The sequence below is a fragment of the Fukomys damarensis genome, unplaced genomic scaffold, assembly GCF_012274545.1.
Source record: "Fukomys damarensis isolate Sample0158 unplaced genomic scaffold, DMR_v1.0_HiC HiC_scaffold_16, whole genome shotgun sequence".
Taxonomy (NCBI): domain Eukaryota; kingdom Metazoa; phylum Chordata; class Mammalia; order Rodentia; family Bathyergidae; genus Fukomys; species Fukomys damarensis.
This window is the reverse complement of record NW_022900928.1, coordinates 106,441,583-106,466,059: the sequence shown is the minus strand read 5'-3', so window position 1 is coordinate 106,466,059 and position 24,477 is coordinate 106,441,583. Positions and strand designations below refer to the sequence as shown.

Here is a 24,477-nt window from a genome sequence, read left to right as displayed (position 1 = left end):
AATAGCTGTGTCACTCAGGTGTTTGAAAAGAAGACTAATCAACTTTTTAACCGAAGTGTGCAGTATATAGGAAAAAAATTTTAAAGCCTTAATAACAGTTATAAGATCGGAAATAGATTTTTAAGAAAGTTGAAAGACGCTCTGAAACCTCAGGGAGCACAGGCAGTGGCATGCATTGGTTCACCATCTGGGCCACACCCTCTACCCTCTCACCCAGCCAGCCTCTCCTCTAGACCACATCAACCAAGGAACTGCTGCTTTCTGAATCCCTACGGCTCAGCCTTTCCGGCTGATCATCTGTAGAAGAGCAGGAAACCTGGAGGCGATTGTCTGTGGAGACATTGCGAATTCTTAAGATTCACCTTTCACAAATACTACAGATGAATATATTCTCCATGAATGTAGCAGGGGGAGTCCCCTACTACCAGGTGTAGACTGGTAGGAGTCAAAGAAATACAGTTTGTGTCTTTTGTGAATCTTCCCTGGAACCCCTCCAGGTTTAATTGCCATTGGGATCACCAAGGGGATGTACAATCACTGTAAAGGTTTGACATGCTCAGGGCTTTCCTGGCAGGCTCGCATCCAATACAGTGGATCCCCCTGCTTCCTGAGTCTTAATGGCTGTGTACCATGCATCCAAATGGGTGGCCTTCCCCTTTAAAGGAATACATGTTTTCCATAAAAACTTCTCTGAAGGTGTAATCCAAAAGTAGCTGCATCACTCAGTAGCTGGATGGCTTGGCCAAAACAAAACAGTAATGGGAAAACTATGTTTAGAAATACCTCTCCATTTTACTTTTTTTTTTTTGAGACAGCATCTTACTATGTAGTTGATACTGCTCTGGAACTCACTATGTAGCCCAAGCTACTCACAACGATTCTCCTGCCTCAGCTTCCCAAGTGCTGGGATTACAGGCATGTGCCACCATGCCCGGTTTCCATTTTCCTTTTCTTAACACTCTTCTTTTTTCTCTATTTCTTCCCCACCACTGCCTCACTGTCCATAGTATAAACATACATGTCACAGACACCTGAATGCACACATATGCAGATAGAAACACTCACACATAAGCCACGGAAGTGTGTGTTTGCCATCTCACCTGTGCACATAGGTCAGAGAAATCTGCTGAGACTTGTAAGACCCTGGGATCCTGCCCTGGAGAACAGAAGCGGTAGAAACACTCCTTACTTGACACATGCAGATATTCACCTGTGGCACCCTGCAGGGCAGACCTTGTCATGTGGGTTTTTTTTTTTTTTAATATGCCTGAAGGATGTTTCCTTTATTAATAGAAAGCACTCATGGCTGGTAGGAAGGTTTTGGGGAGGCAGTTTCTCCTTTCAGGTTTATTTTGGTTGGGCGGGTGTTTTCTTTCATTGGCAATAAAATTTCATTTTATCACTTGAAGCCACCCATAGGAATTTGTTTTTTTTTTTCTTTCTTTCTTTTTTTTTTGTTTTCAGACAAGTTCTTGCTATATAGTTCAGGCTGGCCTTGAATTCACTGTGTAGCACAGGTTAACTTCCAACTCACTGCAGTTCTCCTGCCTCAGCCTCCCATGTTCTGTGATTATACTGCCATGTCTAGCACCACCCATTAGAATTTAAGGTCAATAGTTGTGGTGGGCCCAAGGATTTTTGCTGTTCCCTATTCTCTGGTTGCTCTTGGTATCAAGGTATTTTAAATCTTGCCAACTGCTCCTTTCTGGCATTCTTCAGATGTCAGTCCATCTGTGGTTTTGCCTTTTCCAATTCTGCTAGAATGTTGATCGGCCTCACATCAAGCTCAAGCCTGGGTAGACATCAGTTGAATTGAACTGAACTCTTCAGGGAAATTCAGTTTTCTATTTTCATATTACTAAGACAACAATGCAGAGAGAATAGTTTTTCAAGGTCACAGATCTTGCAAGGGGAGCATGTTAAACCTGACTTCCTAACTTGTTGCTTTTACAATGTTAGGAACATCATAGGAGTTCAACAGTGATTAAAGGAAAGAATGAATGAGGTATTTATAGTGAAAGTTTGAACCATGTCTCTTTACCATCCCTTCTCTAAGAGAGTGATGTACATTAGACCAAGTTGAATTCTGTGTTGGATGTGAACAGGTGTTCTGGGGACCGTCCTTGCTAATTCTCTCAGTCCATTAGGGTGCTTCATTCTGTACCCAAAGAAGGATGGTTTTTCCCATCTCTAGTAGTAGGACCTTGGTGTATGGCTCAGATCCTGCCTCTTGCTGTGTTTGGCCCATCCCACATGGAGGGATGGAAAGGAGTGGGAAAATCTCTCGTGGTGAAATAAGTCTATTGCTATGTCTCTTCTAGGCAGTTTGATAAAGAAATCAGTTTCTTTGACTTCTTAGTCCTCTGTGCAGAGAAATCTTCACAACCATCTTCTCTAATTCAACCTTGCTCCTCAAAACTGATCACAGCTTTTATTCAAATGATGTTCACAGAGAGGGGCTTCATTCTTGGACAGGAAGCAAGAGACAATTTTCACCTGACATGCTGTATTTCTACCTTATAATTAGATGGTAGGCAAATGCAAAAGAAGAACAATGAAGTCAATGTGAAATATTAGACAAAAGTACTCTCCTTCTTATACAATTTCTTCCCTTCCTCCTTTTCTTCCTCTTTTCCTATCACCTTGCCACTCGTCCTTCCTAAGAATTGAACCTAGGGCCTCCTTGTAAATGCTCTACCATTGAGCCGGATCCCCAGCCTCTCCTTTACTTCCTTGTTATTTTGTTTTTAGGAGACAGGGTCTTTCCATATAGTCCAAGCTGGCCTTGGACTCAATAAATATCCCAGGATGGACTTGCACTTGTAATCCTCCTGCCTCAGCCTCCTGAGTGCTGGGAGTAATGTGTACCAACTTTTCTGGCTCCCAATCCCCTGAGTACTTGGGAATATGGGTATGTGCTACTACCTCCAGATCCAAGGAAATATTTTGAATGTCTTTAGTTAGTTCCTCTCATGCGTTAGATTGTGTCCCAATCTCACCAAATTGATATGTTGAAATTCCAACCCTCAGGACTTCAGAATGTGACCTTATTTGGAAATAAAGTCATTCTATAGATGTAATTAGCTTAGGTAGATCATACTGGAGTAGGGTGGGCCCCTAGTCCACCATGACCAATACTCATAAAAAAGAAATTTGGACATTGGACAAACATGTACAAAGGGAGCTGTTAAAAAGCTATTCAGTGATACTCACTTAAGTATGGTTGGAAGATTTCTAGGGATGACTATTACAATAGGTTTAGGGACCAACGGCAATGGAATCTTACAGTGGGGGAGAGAGATTGGGGTCAACTCAGAACACAGCATGAGAAATTTTATCCAGGAAGATGGTTTGAGGATAGAGTCAGTGGATGCAAAGTCGCCAAGAGGAAACTAGAGTGGGAAAGGGGATTCTGGCTAAGGAGACTGACAGGCTTCTTGGTGAAGATAGCCCAGAGTGGGGGATGGTGGAGGGCAAGAAACCCATTAGATATTGAGGCAAATCAGAGATTGAGGGCCTGGGGGTTTTGCTAGACAGGCCTAGCAGGATACTTGTGAAAACCAGGTTTTACAAGGATAGACCTAGGAGAATTGTTGGGACCTGATTCAAGTTTGGTCAAGCAGATAATCTTTCCCAGCGAATGCCATATGAACATGAAGCAGAGATCATGGTGATGTGCTCATCACTGAAGATCACCAGATCACCAGAAACCACCAGGAACTAGAAGAGAAGCAGGGGAGCAATTGTCCCTCAAAGTCACCGCAGAGTAAATCCTGCTGACACCTTGATCTTGGACTTCTGCTGTCCAGAACTGAAATTTCTGTTGCTTAAGCCACTCAGTTTGTTGTACTTTGTTATGGCAACTGTAACAACACTCTTTTCTTTTACCACCTTTCACAAACTAGCTTGCAAATCTCAGGTGCTTACTTGAAGGCCTGGCGGGAAAATTTACAAGGGAGAGAACATTCTAATTTCTGTGTTCCTAGCTTGGCTTCCTTTGTCAGCAGCAGGACACAGTAATTAAGGTTGTGGACACTTGAACTGGACTTTTTAATGTTTATTTTTTTATTGTTATAACTAGTAACATATTAAGTATACAAAATAATGGGGTTCACTGTGATATTTTCATACCTGTGTGTATCATACACTAATCATATCCGTCCACCCTTATTCTAACTCCTCTGCCTGATGCCCTTCCCACTGTCTAATAGTCCTTTTACCTTCTCCTTCCTTTCTTTCCTTCTTTCCTTTCTTTCTTCTTTCTCTTCTTTCCTCCCTTCCTCCTTTCTTCCCTCCCATTGTCAGTCCTCCTTCCTTTCTCTTCCCATCCAATCTAATCCCATCTCATGCTGTCCCTTTTCCATATATGAGTGATACTTGTCAAACTTTGCCATTCCACGTCTCATTTATTTCATTTAAATGATGTCCTCCAGTTCCACTCATTTTCTTGAAAATAACAGGATTTGACTCTTCTTTTTTCTTTTATTTTATGAAAAAAACAAAATAGTAAGAGAACAATAATAGTTACGTGTGGGAGAGTTCAAGCCTGGCTGGGCCAGATGTGCCACTCTCCTGTCTTCCAAGCAAACACGAAGACCTCTCTGAGGCTGAGCTAACTCACCTAAGTGCATAGACGCTGGGTCTAACAGGCTGTACCACCACCCCTAGTCCATGATTCCTTCACCTTGCCCAAGAAAAATCACCCCACCATATGTCTAGCCAATAAGATATTGCCCAGTGTTCTCCACTACTACATAACATATAAGAAAGTGCCATGTAATTAAATGCTCCTCCCATGCTCCTCCCCCATGGTTACCCACAAGTAAGCTATATAAGCCTGCGCATTTCCTAAATAAAGCGGAAGCATTCCAGAAACCTCCCCGGAGTCTGTGTGGTGATTCCATGCCTTAGGCTCCCCATTGAAGCTCCTGAACCGAACTCCGTAGACCAAACAGCAGACAACCGCTGGCGCCCAACGTGGGGCTTGTGTGTAATGTGTAAATATTGAAGCCGTGGGTAAGGATCCCTACTATGGGTAATCTCTCGAGTCAGGAATGGCTGATACAGGCCACCTTGGTAAAGGCATTATTAAAAACTAGAGGTATAAAGGTCTCTAAAGAATGCCTTATTACCTTCTGGGAGACTATCTTTAAATCATCCCCTTGGATGGGAGGGTGCAGATGTAGTAGACGCTGAGCTCTGGGAGTGCATGATGATTCGCAGCATGATGAAAGGCATGGGGAAATCAGCCTCCTGTTGGATTTTTTCCCCTTCACCTCAGCGATTATTCAATGTTTTGATCCTCTCACCGTAAAGGCATCTGAGGTGTTTCCTGCTCAAACACCAACCAAAAGAGGGCCTCAAAGCTACCCCAAAGATGGCATCCGGGAACCTCTTGGGAAAGATGGTGCAGGAAAATTGTCTCTTCCACCTTCTTCTTCTCCTGAAGCATCAGCCCTTCCCCCGGATTCTCCATTTCCTGCGGCTGATGCACTTCTATCAAAACCCCCTCATCCCCAGAAACATCACCTTGAGGCAGCTGCATTTCTGGGCCCAAGATGGCAGCCCCCACTATGGGCACCACCATCTTACTGGTCTCATGACCCTTTTGATCCCTCATCTGATAGTGAATCTTCTAGTGATGAGGAGTCTTACTCAAATAAGGCTTTCTTTCAGAATATGTTCAACAAGACTAAGATAGGGACCCAACCCTTCAAAGCTTATCCAGTTACACTGGGTGACCCTGGGGAGTCACCGTGGGTCCCCCACTCCCCCAAGGTTTGGAAGGACTTCCATCAGGTGGATTAAGAACATGGACCTTGAAGCCCTTTGCGCACAAGTGGTGAGTTTGGCGCTGCCTGGAACTCCCAAATCCATTTCAGGCCCAATGGTGGTTGTTCTCCTGTGCGCACCACTCACTGCCAATTCAGAACAAGCTACTTCTCCTTCTTCAAGCACACAAGTATGAGCTCTTGTCCCTAACCTAATATCTACCCTGTCTCTTCCTTTGGAAACTTTTCACAACCTGTAATTTCTACCTCTTAAGACTCCACCATTTCCCCAAATTCAGTGTATTTTACAAATAATTTCTCTACACAAGATTGCCTATTACTTCAGAGATGTGATTTGCCTGGTTCAGGGTTGTTATTACCATACTTCCCTTTACAACACGCCTTCCTTCACCTTCTTTTTTCTTACCATTCAACCCTTAGGGTGGGCAATCAAGTGTCCATCACCCATGCATCAACCCCTTCCTGTTTCCCTTTAATTCTACCTGGTATATTTATATTGGCAAGAATCCACCAACAGTTTGGATCCCATTTAATTTAACTGAGGAATGGAAAGGCAGTGACCTCTCTTCAATTTGCTGCTCCACCCCTGCCGTAAACATGATGTAGACACTTCAGCCATTGTTGCCATCATAACATCCATTGTTGCTTCAGTATCCGTGGCCGCCACAGCTGCAGTTATGCTCTGCAATCAAGTTGCCACAGCTACAGTTGTTAATAATTTGGCTCATAACACTTCCCTGGCTCTCGGACAGTCAGCAACACTTCTTCTTGATGTATGCACAGCTGTGCTCTCCTTACAGACTCAAATGGATATGGCATGGGAAAAATTACAATTGTTACAAAGGTTTTAGTAGCTGTCATGCCAACTTCCCAGATATTTGTATTACTCCATATCCTTTGTAAAAATTGTGATGCTTACAAAATTTTGTCAAATTATATCTAGAAAACTTGGCATTCTTCATTTAGTAAACATTTGTCAAAATTGATTAATACCCAGGTATTAGATGTAGTTACTCTTGATAATGGACACAGTTAGGTACTTGGGCAAAAGGTCTGATTCTTTCCTTACCCTATGTGTTTTGGAAATCATTTCATTATTGTTCATCTTAAAAATTAGGTGCCTGGCTCGAAAGAGATATAGACAGAGTCATAAAGATGTGGTCCTCTTGGCCTTTTGAAAATCAGTTGTCTAAAGATGCGTGTTTATTTCTCTCTTCTGTTCTACTAGTCTGAATATCGGTGATTATGCCAATACTATTCAGGCTACTTGAGCTGGACTTGAGTCTTTGCACCACCACCTAGTCACTTATCTTCTTGATGCTTTAATTTCCATGTCTATATTTACTGGGGATACCAACAATATGACTCCATAGGGCTGTTGTATGCTTTAAATGAAGTAAATCATAAAGCATTCAGAGCAGGCTCAGCATGTTGTAAGTACCCTATCAATGTTAGCTGCTTTTCTTCCAGTGTGTGTTTTCAGTGGTCTCTGTCTCCCTACGTTTCTCCCTTGTCAGCCTGCTTAATTTCCAGCACTTCCGTTTGCACATCTCAGTGTGCATATTCTTCATGTGACCCATGTGCTCAGATGACGTTGGAAAACAGGTGACAGTTTATCTGAAGTAGGGGTTCTTAAAATCTGGCTGCTCAGTTGGCAGCCTCTGCATCAGTATAATCTGCAAATTGTTAGAAAGGTAGACATTGAATTAGGCTCCACCCAAACCTGTTAACTGAGGGCTCCACAGGTGTACTGCTACCTCCAGACTGAGGACTGAACCTATGGCCTTTGAATTGAGCTATATCCCCAACCTTTTTTTAATTTTTTATTTTAAGTTAGAGTCTCTTTAAGTCACCAAGTTGCCCATGCTAGACTCAGTCTTGTGATCCTCTGGCCTCAGTCTCTCAGAGTGCTGGGGTTACAGGTGTGTGCTATTGTGCCAGCCAATCTATATTTATCTGTATTTTAGCAAGTCCTCTGGTAATCCCAGTACATGCTCAGGTGTGAGAACCACTTATACCAGATGGCATTCTTTTTTTTTTTTTTGGTACTGGGGATTGAACTCAGGTCCTTGCACTGGCAAGACAGGCGGCAGAACCACTGAGCTAAATCCCCCAACCGACATCCCTACTTTTTCACCAGCACTTCCTCAAATGTACCTCCTTCTCTTCTTGTATCACATTTCTGTCAGATACCATCTTTTTCACAAAAGAGGAGGGGCAGTGCTGTCCCTGTCTCCACCCCAACCTGAGTCTCCAAATTACTGATGCTTCATTGGGTCTAAAAAGAGGATATCTTTCTTTGGCTGAGACTCTAAGATGAGCACCTATTTCTGACTCTGGATGCATCTCCCACTCCACCCCAGGATTCAGTCTCAGTCGCTCCAGTGTCAGGTGGACCCTGCTAATGTTTGCTCACTTGAGGACAGAATGGCAATTCGTCAACCATGACATTGAGTTGAGAGAGGGCTGGCCCCAGTTTTACAACACGTGTTTTCAGTTCATGCAGAAACAAGGATAAGAGTAAAACTGGCTCATCTATTCCTGATGCCCCATCTTCCTCCCTACCCCTGCTTCTTAGCATCTTCCTCCTCCTGGGTGTGAAGGCCATTGGGTCCCTGACATGCCTTCCAGGTCTGTGATGTTTACCTGACAATGTTTACCATTGTGTCCTACTGTATTTTTACCTTAAACATCTTAAGACCTTTTCCTAATCTGTATCTTGTCCCATCCTGATGTGTGTCAGGAAGTGTGATGTGGCTAAGAGAGCCTCAGGCTCCCAGCGTGAAGTCTGCAGGCTTCTCTCTGCACCCACCATTCACCTCCCACGCCTCACTGAAAAGCCCTATCTGTTCCCTTCTCTTCATTCCATGTCCTTTTTCCCAGGTCAGAACATGTTTATCTCTTGCCTGCTCTCACCTGCTCTTTGGCCTCAGGCATCTCTTTTTCACACACAACACAAACACACAGACACACACACACACACACACACACACACACACACCCTATGTCTCTTGTCTCACATACACACTGCTGAGGGCTGAGCAGAGTCTTACAGTGTTTTTATAATAAATGCGCTATTATCTGAAAGCACCATTCAGTAGCTTCTTATCCTGTAAGCCTTCCATTCTGGGGAGAAATTATTGTTTTATATCTCTCCTGGGAGCATTTGAATGTTAATAGGCAACGCTTGACTACTAATGGGTTGTGAGTATAGTTCAGTGGTATAGTGTTTGCTTAGCATCTTGTGTATATGAGGCCCTGGATTTGACCAAACAAATAGGCCTCCAAGTCCCAAAGTCTAATGGTCCCACTTCACTTTGCAAGGTTTCGGTACCTTCAGCCAACAATGATCCAAAATATTAAATAGGAAATAAGAAATAAACAATTATTAAGTTTGAGAAGGGCTAGCATGAGGCAATCTCTCACCCTCTTTCTCTGTCTTGCTTGGGATGTGACTCACCCCGTTTGCTATGGTGTCCATGCTGTGTGTGCTGCCTTTCCATTTGACAGTGGATAGCCGTGTCAGTTATTGGGTTGACTGTCTTGGTTTTGCAGCACTTGTAATCAAGTGACCCTTATTTTACTCAATAATGACATCCAAATGCAAGAGTAATGATGCTGGCAGTTTGGATGGGTCAGGGAGCAGAGTAAACACAACAGAAGACATTAGAACTGAGGCTGAGACTACACTCGCATAACATTTATTAATATATATATATATTTTTGCCAGGTGTGGTAGTACATGCCTATAATCCCAGCACTCAGGAAGCTGAGGCTGGAAGATTGCTGTGAGTTTGAGACCAGCCTGGGGCTACATAGTGAGTTCCAGGGCAGTCTCAAATATATAGTGAGACCCTGTCTCAAAAAACAAACAAACAAAATATATATTTAAGTTTTTTTGAGATAAGGTCTTACGTAGTCCAGGATGGCTTCAAATTCATAATTGTGCTTCAGCCTAATGAATGTTGAGATTACAGACACATGCCACCATGATCTTCTTAGAGTATATTGTTTTGTTTTCTTTTATTATTAACTATGTCAATCTTTTACTGTAACTAATTTAGAAATTAAACTTTATCATAGATGTGTATATGTATAAGAAGAAACAGAATATATAGGATTCAGGGGCTGGGGATTTAGCTCAGTGGTTTTGCTGCCTGCTTCACAAGCACAAGGACCTGAGTTCGAACCCCAGTTCCAAAAAAAAAAAAAGGAGAGAGAATACGTAGGATTCAATGCTATTCTGTTTTGGACATCTACAGAGATCTTGTGATACATCCCCCAAGGATGGGAAGGGAGTAAGGAGTCACTGTAGTTATTTGCCATGGCATACGGAAACTCAAGCCAGAGGGCAGGGATGTGTTATGAGTTTCCACCCAAAGACCCTTCTTGTCTGCGCTCTGCTACCCTGCCTAGTTACTTTACAGGTTCACTGTTTCTCAGGGGCCCCAGTACAGCCTTTTTTGAAAAATAGCATATTCATTGAAATATACTTCACATACCATAAAGTTCTCTTTTAGAACAGTTTCATCACCTCAAAAGAAACATTACACCCATTAGCAGCCACTTCTCATTTTTCCTTTTCCTCAGCCCTGAAAACCACTAATGTACTTCCTTTCTGTATGGATTTCCTTATTCTGGATATTTCATATAAATTGAATAATAAAATGTGTGAGTGACCCTTTATGCTTGGGTTCATTCCATAGCACGATGTTCTTAAAGTTCATTCATGTGGAGGCATATAGCAATTTTTGCAGTTCTTGTAGTTAAATAATATTTCACTGTGTAGATAGAATAGTTTTTGCTTAGCCACTCGTCCATTGATGGCTATTTGGATGTATGTTTGGGCTTTATTTAATGATTGACCCAGGCATTAGATTAAAATTTAGTCTGCAGGAGGAGAAAGAAACCACTTTGTCAGGCTCCACTAACCTTTCTTGAATGTGTCTCCTTTTCTTTTCTTTCTTTTTTTATTTTTTTAATTTTTGGTACCTGGCATTGAACTCTGGTCCTTGTGCTTGCGAGACAGGAGATGGAACCACTGAGCCAAATCCCCAGCCCATGTGTCTCCTTTTCATAGATCCTTGCACACAGAGCACAAATCAGTTTCCTTTGTCACATGTTTGTTTTTCATGATGTTCCCCTTGTGCACTAGCCAAAGCTTTTATTTTCTGTATTCTAGTACTTTGGTATGTGGGCTCTCCTGTGTGGGGAGGGTCTGTCTGACTCTCCCTGGGGAGCCAGTTCCTAGGAGGAGTGGACAACCTGTTCTCAGTGTGCTCTTCAAACCCAAACAACCATTTCACATCACACCCCCAGCAATTCCTGCATTGGTCTCTTACAGTCTGGGCCGCTGTTTACCACCTCAATCATCTCAGCAACTGGTACTGGATGCACAGGGGCAGACCCTATGCCTTAGAACCCACTACAATGATTCAAGCTGGCCAGTCCCAAGCCTGTTTACTCTGTCTTGCCTCTCCTTCACTCAGGAACCACAAAGAAGGCTCGCGTCCACAGCTTTCCCATCTTCCACTACCTTGTAACCCACCAACCCGCTGCTCCCCAAAGTGACCCTTTATGGTGTGGCTTCCTCTCCCGTCTTAGCAATTATTCACAAACAGCACTCCTCTCAATCTGTTGGCTTTACCATACCTAAACAATAACAACACCTAATGCATCTCTTGCCTGGTGCACTGCTGGATCCTTGATTTCCAGTGTGATGTTGCAATTGTGTGTAATATCCCTTTGGTCCAACAAATATTGTGCCCATATCTTGAGCTTGCCCTACAGTATCTTAGATTTCCCTTAATACAGAAAACTAACATGTCCTTTTTTTTTAGCAAGGGACATCACCTGAGAAGTTATTTTTTCTCATAGGCTTTGTATATAGTTTTTATTATCTATTATTTATATTATTATCAATATTATTATTATTATTATTATTTTGGTACCAAGGATTGAACTGCTTGTGAGGCAGGCATGGCACCACTGAGCTAAATCTCTGGCCCTATTATTGTTATTTTTGAGACAGGACCTGATTATGTAGTTCAGACTGGCCTGGAACTCGCTATGTAGCTAGGCTGGCCTGCCACTTATGGTGATCTTCCTGCCTCAGCCTTCCAAGTGCTGGGATTACAGACATGTACCACCACAGCTGGACTAGACTTTAGTTTTGAACATTTCCAACTTCCGGTGTGAAGTAAGACTTAAAAATGAGCATATTGTGCAAAACATCTCTTACGAGTTTTCATCTGTGCACACTTAGGAGAGGCAGCAGTAGTATGTGTTGCCCTTATTTGGGGAAGAAGATTGTTGTTCTTGCAAATGTACCTGTGTGTAAATGGTCCCTACTTCTGCCTGAACACATTCCATCAATCTGAGTATTCATAGATAATAGGGTTTTATTGTGGTAAGAGGACAGCTAATGTCTTTATCTCATCTGAATAATTATATCACGGGTTCCAGTATAGGTTTTGTCAAATCTCAGCATTACTAACATTTTGGACCAGATAATTCTTTATGGGAATTGAGGGGAAAGCTGTCCCATGCATTGTAGGATTTTTAACAGCATCCCTGTGGCACATCACTCTCCAGCTCCCAATTACAGCAAACAAAAATGTTTTCAAACACTGTTAAGTGTTCTTGGGGTGTGAGGGGAAGTGGTGGTGGTGGCGGCTGTGGTAAAATCTCTCTAGGTGACCACTGTGCTAGGGTTATAAATAAACTTGAAACCCAGACCCTTCCTGGGCTCAGGGGAGCCCTCTGTGCCATCCCTGTGGTGGTAGTGGGGTGGCATTAGTGAATGATGTCTGACTACCTCCAGCTTGTTTCCCTTTAGCTTTTGTTCAGTTGCATGTCCCAGTGCTGCTACTCTGAACCAAATCCTGCTTTTCAGGGAGGACTCATGTGTCTCTCCTGCTGCCATAGCTGCTGAGTGGCTCCAGAGTTGTAGGAGAAAGGAACTAACTCTAATATGGATGAAAAGCTTCAGGGACTAGACTTGGGGGGTTCTGTCCTGTGGAGTAGAGTCCTGGCACATCACCTGGGCAGCTCATTAGAAATGTAGCTCTCTGTGACTCAGGTGTGACCAGGCTAGATGATCTTCTAGTCAGGCCTGGCACCTACTTAAGGCACTAGCAATGCATAGGCACATGAAGCCACCACTACTTACACATGCTCGGGCTCAATTTAGAAAGGTATCTGTAAGTCTCATGTCCAGGGTCTGTGTGGGTTAGGGTTCAGATCCGGAGTATCTCCTAAAAGACTCATGTTTGGAGATGGGGCTTTTGGAAAGCGAGTGAATAAAGAGGGTGCTTTTGCTAATTTGTGTTAGGAGGTGGGGCCTTGTTGGAAGAGTTTCACCGGGGTGTGACCTGGGAGGGTGCCTGTTTGATCCCAGCTCTCCCTTCTCTCTGCTTCCTGGCTACCAGGATGTGAGCAGCTTTCCTCACGGCTGTCCTCCCACCACGTCATTTCTGCCTTGGAGCCCTTCTGAAGGATGACTGAAGTGTCTGACACTGTGAGCCAACAAACTCCTTCTTCAAGTTGTGGGTGTGCACTTTTATGTCTCAGTTAAAAGGAAATATACTAAAACAATGTGTCACATATTTTTAAATTAGGGAGTTACCAAAAAATCACTTCACCATTTAGAAGTGCTTTATATTTTGAATTATATGAGGGGGTAGGAGACTCTGACACTCCCGGTGTGTTAGGGCTTCTACACAGGTCCTGAATCTGAGCCAGTAAGGCTGGGATTCTGCCTTTTAAAGAACTCCTCAGGTAGATCTTACGGATATCTATAGTTTGGGACCATTCCTTCATTACAAATACTTGTAAATATGTTCTTTAAATATTTATCGGTAACTTTCCCACAAAAAATACATTGTGTTTCAATTTCAGAAATTTTGGAAAGTGTGAAAAAGGAAAAGGAAGGCAAAACAATGCCCAGGATCTTACTTCTCAAACTGGCACATTTTCCATATATCTCTTTCATGTGAGTCTATTTATTTTCATTATAAAATTTCTTTTTGTTATATTAATAAAAATATACATACATATAGCTGAAAAAAATCGAGTACCAAATTTGTGTTGTGTGTGTGTGTGTGTGTGTGTGTGTGTGTGCGCGCGCTGGGGATCGAACTCGGACCCTTGTGCTTACGAGGCAGGCGACCAAAAGGTTTATAAAAGAAAATATTAATCTTTTCCATCTTCCCTGCTCTCCATTTTGCATCTCAGATGCTCTTGTTAAGAATTTTATGCGGAGGGGCTGGGGATGTAGCTCAGTGGTGCCGTGCCTGCCTCACAAGTGCAAGGTCCCAAGTTCGATCTCCGGGACCAGGGGAAAAAAAACAAAGAATTTTATGGGGAGAAGCTTGCCTGGACACCAAAGGCAGCGCAGACCCCTACCAGTAGCCTGCCGGGACAATAGCGGTAGGGGTGCGTGGGCCCTAGCCAGGGCCCTGCCCAGACATCAGCGACTGGGACGCGCAGGCCCCAGCCAATCTCTTGGCGTCCCGCTGAAGTTGAGGATATAGCTCCTTTACACTATCCCCTCTTTCTTCTCTGCCTTTCTCTTCTCCATCCTTCAACACAGTGATATCACAATTAGATGTTCAATAGCAGTCCTGTCTTGCTAATTACTAGGTCAAACTGTGCAGTGGTTTGCCTTTTTTGGAATAATTACATTAATTTTTTGTTGTTGTTGTTTATTTGTTTATTTGTTTTCTTTAAGACAGGGTCTCACTATGTAGTTGAGACTGACCTGGAACTCAGTGCTGGGATTACAGGTGTGCACCACCACGCCCGGCTACATTAATTTTTCATTAGTTTTCTACAGATCTACCAGATGTTAAAATGGTCAGAATCAAAATGGAATCACTCGTCTAAAACCCTCTAAAAATAAATAAAGTCAGGAGGTTATGAAGAAAGGGATCTCATGTACATATGCCTGTTGACAAGAACTATCCCTAAAGACTCTGCCAGGACCACCACCTTGCACAAAGATCACTACAGCCTTACATAGAAAATATTTCTGCCCAACAACTACCTCTCCAACTTCAGACGGAGGCCACCCTTGATGAAACACCTAGCCTAGGGTTATCATTTGAATCGGCTCGTATAATTGTCCTTATTTTCTCTTTTAAAACTTCCAGCTGAAAGGGCCAGGGCTTTAGCTTAGTGGTTCCAGTGCCTGCCTCGCAAATGCGAGGGCCTGAGTTCGATCCACAGTTACCCCCCAAAAAAAACCAAAAATCTTCCAACTGGGTATCGGGGGGCCAGTAATCCCAGAACTCTAAGGCAGGAGGATCACAGGTTTGAGTCTAGCCTGGGCAAATTAGCAATGTAGAGAGACTCTGTCTAAAAATAAAAAAAGACTTGATGATGTAGCCCAGTGTGAAGGCCATGAGTTGGATCTCCAGTACCAGAAAAAGAAACAAACTTCCTTTTGCTTCATTCTCCTTAAACATGTGTATAATTTACTTCAACACACACATATTCCTTTTGCAACACCCATTCTTTAATAAATTCATTATCTTAGAAAAATTTCAACAAAATCTTTGTAAATAGGGAAGGATGAAGGAGGTGAAGGGAGGGCCAGGGGTATGGGAAAAAAGAAGAACCAAGACATATTATGTGAAGGCTCAAGATCCCAATGATAAATGCAACTGTATTGTTTGCTTTCAATGTACCAATAAACTTAATGGGGGGGCGGGGAGAAAGAAAAATATCTCCATGTTTGTTATTTAGTTTGATCTACTAGAAAGATTTTTTTTTTTTCCTCTAAATACTTCAACAGATTTTTCCCACAAAATGTCTTGTAAGGGCCTTGCAAAGAAACAACACAATCTCCTGGTCCTGTGCTTGGTGAAGACGCCCTGTTCTGTCTTCTGGCTTCTCCTGCTTTTGGTTGGAGACTCTGGCAGGGTGCATAGCTGCTTCCTGTGTTCCTGTGATGTCTCTCCGCTGCATGGTGGTAGGAAACATAGAGAAAAGGGGAGTGGGGAACAGACGAACCCTTCCAGGCCTCCCCTCCCAGTGACTCACCTCTTCTGGACAGATCCTTACCTCCTAACATCAACTGACTAATCCATTGCTGATTATCATGCACCCGTGACCCAATCAGCCCCCGGAAGTCCCATCACCATATGAACACTTGATGCTTTTGGGGCATCTAGCTGTAAACCATAACACTAGGCATGCCCTCTACCACTCCCTAGATCTTTTTATTTTATTTCCAGACAAGGTCTTGCTAAGTTGCCCAGGCTGGGCTCAAACCTACCATCCTCCTGCCTCAGCCCCCCAGAGTGGGGATTACAGGCATGTATCACCATGTCTAGATGAGGATTTTTTTATTAGTATATGTTTGTAAAATGTAATGTTCACATCCCTTGTGGAGAGTTAGTACATATACCTAACATCTCTTAATTCTTTTTAAAAATCCCCTTACCCTCCCCTGTCTCCCCCTTCTTCCATCTCATGATCCTCTTTCCATATACAAAAGATATATCTTGCTACTTTTTATCTATCTTTCATTTTGCTCTTTATTTATGTTTTGGGTTTCTTATATAAAAGAAACCATGTGGGGCTAGGGATTTAGCTCAGTGGCACCACGCCTGCTTCTCAAGCACACGGTCCTGAGTTTAATCCCTGGTTTAAAAAAAAAAAAGAAAAGAAAAAAGAAACCATGTGATATTTAAGCACATGTGTCTGATTTTATTTCACTTAACATAATGTCAAGGTCTCACTTTTCCTACAAATGGCTCAAGCTTATCCTTTATGGCAGAATAGACTCCATTGTGTATAAATGCCACACCTTATTTATCTTAGCTATTGTGAGTTGTGCTGCTATAAACATAGGTATGCATGTATCACTATAATATGTGTTTTTAACTCTTTCAGGAAGATACCTAGAAGGGAAATACCTGAGTTCAATGGAGCGTCTTGCTTTAGTTTTTTGAGGAATCTCCGTACTGATTTCCCCAATGCTGTACTAGTTTTCATTCCCAGCAATAATGTAGAAAGATCCTTCCCACCACAGCCTCACCAGCATTTGTTGTTATCTAATTTTTTTTCCCTGTACCGGGGATCAAACTCAGGACCTTGTGCTTGTGAGACAGGCACGATGCCACTGAGCTAAATCCCAGGCCCCTGTTACCTGATTTCTCGATGATAGCCGTTCTTTCTGGACTTGATGGAATCTAAGTGTTGTTTTAATTTGCATTTCTCTTATTGGCAGTGAAGTTGAAAATTTTTTCATGTATTTATTGGCCATTTGTATTTTATGTTCTGTGAAGCGTCTGTTCACTTCAGCTTCCCATTGTTTTTTTTTTTTTAGAAAGGGTCTCACTATGTAGTTGAGACTGACCTGGAACTCACTATGTAGCTCAGGCTGGTCTCGAACTCACAGCAATCCTCCTGCCTCAGCCTCTCGAGTGCTGGGATTACAGGCGTGCACTACCATGCCAACTTCCCATTTGTTTGATTGGGTCTTTTATTTTGGGGATCCCCCCCCCTTTTTTTTTTAAATACGGTCTTGCTGTGTAGCCCAGTCTGGCCTCAAACTCACAACTATCCTCCTGCGTCAGCCTCCCAAGTCCTGGGATTTCAGGTATGAACCTTAATTAGACCTTGGGGGTCTAATTTTTTTTTAGTTCTTTATATATTTTAGATAGTAGTCCTCTGTCCACACACTAGGTGGCAATTTTTTCCCTTTGGTTGTATTTTCATTCTTTTGTTTTTTTCCTTTACTGTGCTAGTTTTAAAAATTTGATATGATCTCATTTGTTGATTCTTGGGCAACTGAAGTTCTGTTCATGAAGTCCTTGCCTAAGCACATATCTTCAAGTATTTTACTTATTTTATCCTCCAGCAGATTAAGTGTCTCTTTTAATATTTATATCTTTGATCCATTTTAATTCTAGTTTAGTACATGGTGAGAGATATGGGTCTGGATTTAATCTTCTGTATGTGGATAGGCAGTTTTCCCAGCACCGTTTGTCAAAGAGGTTGAATGTGCCTGGAGTTGTTCCTGCATCTTTTATTCTTTTTCGTTGACCCATACATTTGGTTTTTTGTTTCTTTCCTCTGCCATGCTGCTTTTCTCACTGTAGCTTTGTAATACAACTTTAGGTCAGGACTGTGGTATCTCCTGTGTTGTTTGTGTTGTCCAAGATTGCTTTGGCTATTTCAAATCTCTTCTGTTTCCATATGTATTTTGGTATTGTTTTCTCCAGGTCTGTGAGGAATGCTATGGTATTTTGATTTCCTTGTGTTAAGGAAGTGTATACCCACTTGATCTTAGCCAAAAGGCTGAGAAGTGATGAAATGCGGTCCTTTTAACGATATTGAGTTTGCTTATCCAGGAACAGAGTATAGCTTTCCATTTTCCTCTTTGATCTCTCTCTCTCACTCTCTCTCTCTCTCAATTCCAGTATCAGGAATTGAACTCAGGACCTTGCACTTGCCAGGCAGACATGGTGCCACTGAGCTTAAATCCCCAGCCCTTGTTTCCCTTTTTACAGTACTGTAATTTTCATTGTAGAGTCTTTCACTTCCTCGCTTAGGTAATTTCCTAAGTATTTCATTTTTCTTGATGATATTGTGAAAAGTATTGTTTTCTTGGTTTCTTTCTCTCTTTATTACTGTATATGGGAACACTTGATTTTTGAGTATTTATATCCTGCTATGTTAATGAATTTGGTTTATTTATTCTAGGAATCTTTTGGTGTGATTTTTTTGGGTCTTTTATGTAGAGGATCATGTCATCTGAAAATAATGATAATTTGACTTCTTCCTTTTCTATACATATCCCTTTTTTTATTTCTCTTGTCTGATTATGTTGGCTTATGTTTTGAGAACTATATTCAATAGTAGTGGTGAAAGCAAAAAATCTTTGTCTTGTTCCTGACTTTAGAAAGAAAGCTTTCAGTTTCTCTTTATTTAATGATGTTGGCCATTGGTTTGTCATAAATAGTTTTTATAAGATTACAGTAAGCTCCTTTTATAGATATTTTCTTCAGGCCTTTTTTTTTTTTAAATGATGAATGGATGTTACTTTTTTTTTTTTTTTTTTTTGGTACCAGGGATAGGACTCTGGTCCTTGTGCTTGCAAGGCGGGTGGCAGAACCACTGAGCTAAATCCCAGCCCTAGAAGGCTTTTTTTGTTAGTTGAGATGATCGTATGATTTTGTCCTTGCTTCTGTTTATGTGGTGCATTACATTTATTGATTTGCATAGGTCACACCATCTGCATCCCTGGGATGAGTCCTACTCGGTCAGGGTACATGATCTTTTTGATGATTTGCTGCATTCTGTTTGCCAGTATCTTGTGGATTTTTGCATCTATATTCATTAAAAAGTTTGAACTGTACTTCTCTTTTTGCGTTGTGTCCTTTTCTGGATTTAGAGTCAGGGTAATGCTAGCTTCCAGAAACGACTTTGGGGAGAACTCTTTCCCTTTCAATTTCATTAATGAGTCTGAGGAATATTAGCATTGATCTTCCTTGAAGTGAATCCATTAGGACCTGGGTTTTTCTTAGTTGGTAGTTTGTTTTTATTACTTCTTTAATCTCATTTCCTGATATTGAATTGTTCAGAGTTTTATTTTTTTCTTATTTCAGCTTTGGTAGTTCATGTATATCTAAGAAGCTAGCCATTTCTTCTGAATTTTCTATTTTATTAGAGTTGAGAATATTCTTCTGGATTTTGGCAGAGTCTGTTGTGTTTGGTCTTTTTCATTTCTAATTGCATTGCTTTGGGTCTTTTCTTTTTTGAGTAAGATTGGCTAGGGGCTTGTCTATTTTGTTTATTCTTTCAAAGAACAAGATATTGATTCTTTGGGTTTTTTTTTCAGTCTGAATTTCATTAATTTCGGCTCTGATCTTCATAATTTCCCCTAGCTTTGGACTTGGATTGTTTTTTGTTTTTCTAGGACCTTGAGGTGCATCATTAGGTTATCTATTTGTTTTTCTTTCTTTTCTTTTTTTTTTTTATTTTTCTTTGTGGTATCAGGGATTGAACTTGCAAGGCAGGTGGCAGAACCACTGAGCTAAGTCTCTGACCCCAGGTTATTTATTTGGACTTGCTGTGTTCTTGAGATATGGATGTTCACAGTTAAAATCTCCCCTCTGAGGGCTGCTTTCATTGTGTCCCATATATTCTGGTGCATTGTACTGGCATTATTATTTGAATCTAGGAACTGTCTATTCTAATTTCTTCTGTGTCCCATTGATTATTCAAGAAAGTATTGTTTAATTTCTATGCGTTTACATAATTTCTTTTGCCATTGATTTCTGGTTTCATTGCATTATGATCTGACAATATTTATGGGATAATTTTAATTCTTTTGCATTTACTTAAGCATGCTTTATGGGCTACCACGTGGTCTATTTTGGAGAAAGTTACATGTACTGCTGAGAATGATGTGTATTCTGTTATTGGGTAGGACACTGTATATATCTATTAAGTCCATTTGTTCAAAGGTTTGGTTCTAGGCCGGGCATGGTGGCACTCGCCTGTAATCCCAGCACTTGGGAGGCTGAGTCAGGAGGATCACTGTGGGTTTGAGACCAGCCTGGGCTACATACTGAGTTCCAGGTCAGTCTCAACTATACAGTGAGACCTTGTCTCAAAAAACCAAAAAAACAAAACGAAACAAAAAAAAAAAACAAAGGTTTGGTTCAACTCTGATTTTTTTTCTTTTTGTCTAGTTGATCTGTCTACTTGTGACAGTAGAGGTAGTAAAGTTTCCTATTACAATCATGTTAGGGGCCAGGGATTTAGCTCAGTGGTTCTGTCACCTGCCTTGCAAGAGCAAGGTCCTGAGTTCAATCCCCGGTTCCAAAAACAATACAACTGTGTTAGTATTTATCAGATTTCTTTTTTTTTTTATTAGATTTCTTATGTCCAGTAGTACTTGTTTTATGAAGCTGGGTATGCCAGTGTTTGGTGCATAAAAGTTTATGATTGCTATTGCTTTCTGTTGAAGTGTTCCCTTCACCAATTCATAGTGACCTTCTGTGCCTCTTCTGATCAATTTTGGCTTGAAATTCTCTCTGTCTAAAATTAGGATAGCTACTCCTGCTTTTTTCTGTTTCATTGTTTTCCATCATTTAATTTTTAATCTATATATTTCTTTTTGGATCAAGTACATTTCTTGCATACTGCATATTGTTGAGCTTTTTTTCTTGATCCATTCTGTCAGTCTGTGTCTTTTGATTGTAGAACTGAGCCAATTTGCATTGAGAATTATTACTGAAAGGTATTGACATTCCTGTCATTGCATTATTTTCCTGTTGCTGGCTTTCTCCCCCCACTTTTTCTTAACTACTCACCCTGCCTGATGTATTTATTCTGTTAGATTTTTTGGCATTGTCAACTTCTTTGTCTCTTTGTAGGCTATCCTTAAGAATTTTTTGTAGTGCCGGTTTGGTGGTCATGAGTTTCTTGAAGTACTCTTTGCCATAGAAGTATCTTATTCTTCATCAATTTTGAAAGAACATTTTTCAGGATATATATAAGTCTGGGTTGGAAGTTTTTATCTTTTAGGGCTTGTAACTTTTTCTTTTTGTACCAGGGATAGAACTCAGGTCCTTGAGCTTGCAAGGCAGGTGGCAGCACCACTGAGCTAAACCCCTGGCCCTGGCCTTGTGACATTTTGATTCAAGATCTCCTGCTCTTTAAGGTTTGTGTTGAGAAGAGTGCTATAATTCTAATGGGTTTACCCTTATAAGGATTCATTGCTTTTTTCTAACAGCTTTTACAAATTTATCCCTGTATTGGACTTGGATTTTGACTATGAGGGGACAAGGAGAGGTTCTCTTTTGATCGTGGCTATTTGGAGTTCTATGTGCCTCACTTATTAACATGTTTAATTCTTTCTCTATACTTGGAAAAATTTTTACAAACACTTTTTTTATGTTCCTTTTCTATCCTCTGATTATTTACTTACTCCAATTAATCCTAGTCTTCTTTGTGTCACCCAGTAGTTGTTGGATCTATTTTTCATATTTTGTTGTTTTTAAGTTATCTCTAAGTAATGAAGTTTGAAGTCATCCCCATTTTCTAATTCTGATATTCTGTCCTCACATTCACTGCTTCTGCTGCCCATACTTTCAGTATAATTTTTATCTCCTGGATTTCTGTTTGGAAGCTTTTCATGGACTCTAATTCTTTGTTAAAGTAGTCATTCATATTTGGTATCATTTTATTTAGCTCATTTAGCTTTTTATTAGTTTCTTCTGTAAGCTCCCTGATCATTTTATTTATTACATTTATTTTCTTTTTAAAATATCTTCTGTTAGCTTGTTGAGGGCCTTAGTAATCTGTTTTTTAATTTCCTCTGTTATCTTTTCAAATAATTCTGCTGCATGGCTTTTGCTTTCCTCCCCTTTGAGGCCTTGTGGATCAGCTTTGGGAGATTTGAGAGTATTGGGAAACATTTTATTTTCGTGTCTTTTGATTTTTCTTTGTTTTGTTTTGTGGTTAGGTTTTCAGTCACTTATAGTGGAAAGACTTTGCTGCTCATATAGAGATCTCTTTAGTTAGTCTGCTTTACTGATGTACTCAGGACATGACTAACTATAGATCTTTGCCTGTGTCCCAAGATTTTACCATCTTTGTTAGTTTGGGAAGGGAGGATGCAGTGTAGTTGGCCCAGCATCCAAATCTCCAAGAATGGACTACAGCATTATTAATGTCACAAAGGTAATCTGGATATTGACATACAGAGAAAACCTATTAAAAACAACTACTATGTAACCCTGGCAATGTCATGTAAGTCAGCAACAGTAATATTGTTCAAGGCAAACTGGATATCGACATAGCATAAATCAATAATGTATGACCCCAACAATAGAAAATAAGCCTATAATTACAGTATAAACCCTAAGACAAACCAAATATTATCAAAAAGGAGATATCTACTAAATGCAACAACTATATATCCACTTATGATAGAAAAGAATGCAACCCTTGTAACAGAGTTAACTTACTATCTAAAGATAAATAAAGTTTAATGTTTATACTCTTAAAGATATAGAGTATTGGGAATGGGAGGAGGAGACAAGAAGAAAATTTAAAAAATTAAAATTAAAAAAATTAAACAATTGGAGTTGAGGAGAGAAAAGTGAGATGAAGGATCCTATTAAGGCATAGATGGATCTTTATAGAATTAGATAAAGGTAAAAGAGGAAAACAAACAAGAAATAGAAGATGAAAGAAGAAAAGGCAGAAGGCCAGGGATTTAGCTCAGTGGTAGAGCACCTGCCTCTCAAGCTTAAGGACCTGAGTTCGATCCCTGGTACCAGGATGGGGAAAAAAAAGAAGAAAAGGGGAAAAAAAAAATAATGTGGAGCCAGGTGTGGTAGCACACATCTTTAATCCTAGCACTTGGAAAGCTAAGGCAGAAGGATCACTGAAAATTCGAGACCAGCCTTGGCTACATAGTGAGTTCAAGGCCACCCTGAACTACATAATGAGACCCTATCTCAAAAAAAAAAGAAAAGTGATGTATAAAATATAGAAAAATCAGAAGAAGAGATTAAAAGGAGAAAAGAGAAAAAAAATAAGAGAAAGGAAACCTTCCTAAACAACAGCAAACTAGTAAAGAAGAAAAAAGGAGAGGAAAGAAAAGAAAAGGAAAAGGAAAATGAATGCAAAAATTAAAAAAAATCTTTATAATTTTGAATTGAGTATTTTTCTTCCAAGATCCATGTTTTGGAGTCTAATAAGTCTCAGTTTTCTCCACATAGCCTTACAGCCTATGTAAGGCCTACAGGGTGTGAGGTGCACCCGCTTCCCCCATTTCAGAGACCCCTCTGTTTACTTCAGGCTGTGGTTGATGTCCAAGCCAAGAATTGTCTTTGTTCACTTGGTAGACAGGGAGGGCAAACAGACTTCAAATTAGTGCTGGATATAGACGGCAGGGCAAGGGTTCAAGTACTCAATGCTGCCAGCATTTTCAGACCCTGCCTTGTCTGAGAGCAGCTCAAGCTCAAGGCCTGGTTTCTCATCACAGTGGGTAGGGAACATGTCCTTCCAGCCTGAGCTTAAATCTCTCAAGGGATGTCTTTCTAGCCTTCTCCCTGTCCACAGCTGTCTCCTGTAGCTGCCTCTCACTCAGTCACTGTGGGAGGGTAACACTTGGATCCCTGGAGCGAAGTTTTTTTGTTTGTTTGATTTTTGGGTTTTTTAAAAGCTGTTCTTAGGTCTAGATTTAAATAATTAACTCCTTTCCAAAATGGTACTTGATGAAGAACTCTCTGGGCACCTGTGCTGGAATCCCTCTCTGTCTGTCATGTGGAAGGAGTCCCCTTAGAGCAAAGCACTGTGCCGCTTTTGCATTTCACAACAGCGTTAGGCTCCTGTCTCAGCCCGGCCCAGTCTGCACCACTTCTCCCTGAATCTCCCAGCTCTGGGAACTTACCTTGCTTCTCTGGTGCCCGGCTTCCCTCTCTTCAAGCTGTGGGCTGAGGAGAGAATCCAGATTGCTCTATTTTTTTTTTTTTCTGCCTTGTAGACCATCTCTCTAACTTCTCTGGTGGCTTCTAATTTTTTTGCCAGTTTCTTCCCAATTCCTGGTGATCTACTTCTCTCTCTCTCTCTCACTTCTCTCTCTCTCTCTCTCTTCTCTCTCTCTCTCTCTCTCTCTCTCTCTCTCTCTCTCTCTCTCTCTCTCTCAGCGCTT

At 41.1% G+C, this 24,477-nt stretch overlaps 1 long non-coding RNA gene across 1 annotated transcript in view; it reads right to left on the bottom strand.

The window, feature by feature from the left end:
* Window positions 1-15,621: 15,621 nt before the first annotated feature.
* LOC104856623 overlaps window positions 15,622-24,477 on the bottom strand; it is a 13,112-nt gene continuing 4,256 nt past the window's right edge. Inside the window, exon 3 of the long non-coding RNA XR_778679.2 lies at window positions 15,622-15,755. This is a non-coding gene — a long non-coding RNA (uncharacterized LOC104856623). The remainder of the gene's footprint in view (window positions 15,756-24,477) is intronic.